Consider the following 6,000-nt stretch of genomic DNA (forward strand, 5'->3'; position numbering starts at 1 on the left):
TATTTTTAAACACCTTTATCTTTGTATAGGAAGTATTCAATAGAATTAGTGTAACAAATTGCACACTTACTGCTGCTATTAACTTAATATATATACACATATATATTATATAAATATATATTAATGCAGAAATGTCATTTGCTCTATAAAGTTTAAGGGCTGTCTGCACACAAGATGGAACCAAAACAAACAAAATTCACACCTTTAGTTATTTCAATGAAAGTCTTTTTTTTTTTTGACATTTATTTCAAATTAAAAGTGTCCTATTTCAGTTTTATTTAAATTGGTTTTTCCAACAAATTACATTTAAATAGGACATTCTTAATCTGAAATAAGTGTCCACACAGAGACTTGCACTGAAATAACTAAAGGGTTGAATTACAAGCTATTTCGTTATTTCAGTTCTAGCTTGTGTGAAGACAGGGGCTTAGTCATATTCCATATGTTACCTTTTGAGATCATGCCAGTTTGATAACCATTAGTAATGAATACAAGAAATCGGATTATTTAATCGTTAATGAACAAGCTAAGAGAGATGAGTTTTGAGTCAGCCAGCATAAAAATTAATCTCTTGCTTCAATATAAAGAAATGTAAAAGAGGAACAGTGTAAATTTCAAAAGGTACTATCTTAGTGCCACTCAGTGTTCAAACCTGGTATAGCTTGATATAGTTTTAATACTTGTAATTATGTTGGCATCTGAAGTCACACAAAATGATTGCACTATTTACACCCTCATTAGTACAAAGCCAAAAGATTAACTTTGAAAGTGATGAATTTTCCTTTATGGTGTAATGTCTGTCAGATACATGAAACCTTACTGCTGAAGCACAGATGTCTTGGGCTGGATGTGCACGTTTGAGAAGTAGGGTTGCCAGGTGTCCGATTTTCGACCGGAATGCCCGGTCGAAAAGGGACCCTGGCAACTCCAATCAGCATCGCCAACCAGGCCATTAAAAGTCCAGGCGGCGGTGCTGCAGGGCTAAGGCAGGCTAGTCCCTCCCTACCTGTCCTAGCACCACACTGCACCCCGGAAGTGGCCAGCAGGTCCAGTTCTTAAGCAGGGGGGCCATGGGGCTCCGTGCACTGCCCCTACCCTGAGCACTGGCTCCACACTCCCATTGGCTGGGAACCACAGCCAATGGGAGCTCAGGATGTGGGGGTGCCCGTGGGTGAAAGCACTTTTACTAATGGATGGCCTCTTCATAGAGGTGACATAATGATCCTACTTGATCCTTCAGCCACCTTTGATACTGTCTATCAGGAGATATTGTTGAACTGCCTATGTGTTCTGTCAGGAAATGATAGACACATATTAAGATGGCTATGTTAATTTCTGTCCAACAGGTCCCAAAAAGCCAATGTAGGCATCTTCTCCAACACCTCTGATATGCAGTGTCTCAGGGAGTTTAGTTCTGGCACTGCTGTTTTTCCTTCAGCTTTTTAAATTATTTATTCCACACTGATCTTCTCCCCACCCCCACCATCAGCAGTTGTCACCTTCCTTTAAAAGGTATACTGTTTTCTCTCTTCACCAGTCTGCCCAAATTTCCTCACACTGAGGATTTGGGGAGGTGAAGAAAAAACAGGATTTAGGGGTTTCTTCAGCTCTGAAGTTCTCCTTCTCTTCCTTGGTTTAGCTGGGAGTGCTTCCTCTTGTCCTGTAGGGGAAGCCATCCAGGTGACAACAGGCCAGGCCTGGAGCCTTCACATGGGCCATAACCTACATGCACACTCAGACTGGAGTTCACAACAACCTTCAGAACATTGTTTTGGTATGTTTGCCTGCTGAAAAGGAACACTTTGAAGCAAAACTTTTTTTAAAGACAGAAAGACTGCTGAAGAGACAAGGATTCTAAAACTAGTAAATTTGAGTTAATAGTGGCCTTTTAAAAAGGGGCACCATCAAGTGTAGTAAGTTAGTCCCAAAATGCACTGTTTTAAAAAACGCTTACAAATATAATACAGTTTCATGAAAACTAAATTAAACAAGGGTTTGCAGGGATTTAAATCCTTTATGTTAGTTTACAACATTGCAGACAACGGTAATGCATGGATGTCTGACCAAATTGACTAAAAAAACCAAAATGGATCTCACTTTAGAAGAGAAAAACGGTAAAACACAGTGTTTCTCTACTGCACAAGGACTTGACCTTTATTGCCTATGCCCATACGAGTCCTTACGCATGTGAGTTTGGACAAAACTACAGATTAAAACCTGGGGAGGTGAGGCACAGCAAAATGGCCACCAATTTTAAAGATCGGTATAAAATGCTGCATAAAAATATGAAGAAGTTCTATATTCTAAAACACTATCCAATTTTTAACATACCTCATATCAGACTAGGATATGTGGAGCTGAGAAAACATATAGGGCGTGTTTTTATTACAGAAGTTAATTCATGCTTTGCCCATAACTCGAGTCCCATCCACATACACAAACTGTTAACTCGAGTGTAGTGATGCTTCTAGTCTGAGTTGGCTGGCCTGACAGGGGATCTATGGTAAAGGTCAAGTTACCTCAAATTCTCAGTTGCCAACACAAACACACTTCGCAGCTCAAATGTTATTTCGCAGTGTGACTGTTCTCACTTGAGCAAGGTTAACTCAAAATGAGTTAAAGCAAGTATCTGAGTGAAGACATATCCATAATCTCAGTTTCACTAAATAGCAGAAGCACTAAATTATAAAACCCCAAATACGTACAATCAAGCATTGTATAGCCTATAAAGAAGGTTTGTGGAGTTGTGATATGAAGGCTATAGGAGACCTACCATTTTCCCTGCAGGTGTACCTGAAGGGTGCATATTGATTTGACTATTTACTATAGTGATAATGCATCCCCTGCCCCCATTGTACAGGTGCACCACAAGGAATATCTCTAAGGCCTGGTCTACACTACGAGTTTGTCGGATTTAGCAGTGTTAAATCCAAATTAACCTGCACCTGTCCACACAACAAAGCCATTTCTTCGATATAAAGGGCTCTTAAAACCGATTTCTGTACTCCTCCCCAACAAGGGGATTAGTGCTGAAATCGACATCGCCATTTCGAATTAGGGTTAGTGTGGACGCAATTCAAAAGTATTGGCCTCTGGGAGTTATCCCACAGTGCACCATTGTGACCCTCTGGACAGCACTCTGAACTCGGATGCACTGGCCAGGTGTACAGGAAAAGCCCCGGTAACTTTTGAATCTCATTTCCTGTTTGGCCAGGCGAGCTCATCAGCACAGGTGACCATGCAGTCCCAGAATCAAAAGAGAGCTCCAGCATGGACTGAACAGGAGGTACTGGATCTGATTGCTGTATGGGGAGAGGAATCCGTGCTATCAGAACTACGTTCCAAAAGACGAAATGCCAAAACGTTTCAAAAAATCTCAGAGGCCATGAGGGACAGCGGCTACATCAGGGACACAACACAGTGCCGTGTGAAACTTAAGGAGCTCAGACAAGCGTACCAGAAAACCAAAGAATCAAACAGACACTCCGGGACAGAGCCCCAGACATGCCGCTTCTACGCTGAGCTGCATGCAATTCTAGGAGGGGCTGCCACCATTACCCTACCCCTGTCTATGGACTCTGATGATGGGATACTCTCAGCCATGGCGGAGAATTTTGGAGATGGGGAAGATGAGGAGGACGATGACGAGCTTGGGGAGAGCACACAGCACACCGTTCTCCCCGACAGCCAGGGTCTTTTTATCACCCTGACTGAAATACCCTCCCAACCCAAAGAAGGGACCTCTCATGAGTGTACCTTTTTAAATATAATACATGTTATAAAAGCAAGCATTTAAATGATTAAGTAGCTCTGAGGACTTGGGATGCATTCGTGGCCAGTACTGCTACTGGAAAAGTCTGTTAACATGTCTGGGGATGGAGCGGAAATCCTCCAGGGACATCTCCATGAAGCTCTCCTGGAGGTACTCTAAAAGCCTTTGCAGAAGGTTTCTGGGGGAGAGCAGCCTTATTCCGTCCTCCATGGTAAGACACTTTACCACGTCAAGCTAGTAGCAAGTAATCTGGTATCATTGCATGAGAAAGCCTGGCAGCATATGGTCCTGGTGTTTGCTGGCATTCAAGCAACATCCATTCTTTATCTCTCTGTGTTGTCCTCAGAAGAGTGATATCATTCATGGTAACCTGGTTGAAATAGGGGAATTTGATTAAGGGGACATTCAGAGGTGGCCATTCCTACTGGGCTGTTTGCCGGTGGCTGAAAAGAAATCCTCCCCGCAGTTAGCCACGCGGTGGGAGGGGGGGGCCATTGGCGCTGAGCTGTTTGCATTTGGCTAGCAGGGATCTTCCCTTATACCAGCCAGGCAGTGGGGGGAGGGGAAAAGCGATCATCCCAGAGAATTGGATGGGGGAGAGGGGCTTAGTTTGGTTTCTACTGCTGCATGTTAACAGGAAAACTGCAGCAGTAAATGGCCAACTCAACGGGCTTGCTTGGTGTGGGAGAGGAGGAGGCTGCTGTTATGAAGGTTGCAGAAGCCGAAAGACTATGGCTTACCATGGCTGCCTGCAAGCCACTCTGTTGCCCGGCCCTGCGTGTGTGATATCCAACACGAAAGCCTCAGGCACTCAATATAAGATGCAAAATGCAACCTTGTACCAAAATCACATGTGCTATGTAATGTGAATAGTGTTGTTCACCGTGAAAGAGTATAGCCATTGTTCTGTAAAATGTTTTTTTTCCTCCAGCAGCTGCAAATGTTTCAAGCCTTCCTCCTCTGTCCTAGAGGCTATCTCAGATTAGGCGGCGAAAAAAATGCACGCGTGATGAAATGTTCTCTGAGCTCATGCAGTCGTTCAGCACTGACAGGGCTGTGTGGAGGGACACAATAGCAGAGTACAGGACGGTGGCCAATGAACGTGAGGAGAGGTGGCAGCAGGAAGATCAGAGGCGGCATGAGGAAATGCTGGGGCTACTGCAGGATCAAACAGACATGCTCTGGCGTCTGGTGGAGGTTGATGAATGGCAGCAGGATCACAGACTGTGGCTGCAGCCCCTGCTTAACTGCCCTCCCTCCTCCCCAAGTTCCATAGCCTCCTCACCCAGACGCCCAAGAATGCGGGGTGGAAGGCTCCAGGCACCCAACCACTCCACTCCACCCCAGTGGACAGCCCAAGCAACAGAAGGCTGGCATTCAACAAGTTTTAAAGTGGCCTTTTCCTTCCCTCCTATCCTCCTCCAACACCCCACCCGGGCTACCTTGTGAGTTATCTCCCTATTTTTATTAATCAATTAATAAAGAATACATGTTTTTTTAAATGATAGTGACTTTATTTCCTTTGCAAGCAAGCTGTGATTGAAGGCGGGAGACTTACAGGGAATTAGAGTCAACCAAGGGGGTGGGTTTTCATCAAGGAGAAACAAACAGAACTGTCACACAGTATCCTGGCCAGTCATGAAACTGGTTTTCAAAGCTTCTCTGATGTGCACCGCTTCCTGCTGTGCTCTTCCAACTGCCCTGGTGTCTGGCTGTGCATATTCAGCAGCCAGGCGATTTGCATGAACCTCCCACCCCGCCATAAACGTCTCCCCCTTACTCTCACAGAGATTGTGGAGCACACAACAAGCAGCAATAACAATGGGATTATTGGTTTTGCTGAGGTCTGAGCGAGTCAGTAAACTATGCCAGTGACCCTTTAAACGTCCAAATGCACATTCTACCACTATTCTGCACTTGCTCAGCCTATAGTTGAACAGCTCCTGACTACTGTCCAGGGTGCCTGTGTACGGCTTCATGAGCCAGGGCATTAAGGGGTAGGCTGGGTCCCCAAAGATAACTATAGGCATTTCAACATCCCCAAACAGTTATTTTCTGGTCTGGGAAGTAAATCCCTTCCTGCAGCTGTTTAAACAGACCAGAGTTCCTGAAGACGTGAGCGTCATGAACCTTTCCCAGCCATCCCACATTGATGTTGGTGAAACGTCCCTTGCAGCACCATTGAAAAGTACCCCTTGTGGTTTATGTACTGGCTGCCCTGATGGTCC

At 44.6% G+C, this 6,000-nt stretch overlaps 1 pseudogene; it reads left to right on the plus strand.

Annotated features, from left to right (window-relative positions):
• The first annotated feature begins 3,238 nt into the window (after window positions 1-3,238).
• Window positions 3,239-5,202, plus strand: LOC140895294 (uncharacterized; annotated as a pseudogene).
• The last annotated feature ends 798 nt before the right edge of the window (window positions 5,203-6,000 follow it).

The sequence above is a fragment of the Lepidochelys kempii genome, chromosome 11, assembly GCF_965140265.1.
Source record: "Lepidochelys kempii isolate rLepKem1 chromosome 11, rLepKem1.hap2, whole genome shotgun sequence".
NCBI lineage: Eukaryota > Metazoa > Chordata > Testudines > Cheloniidae > Lepidochelys > Lepidochelys kempii.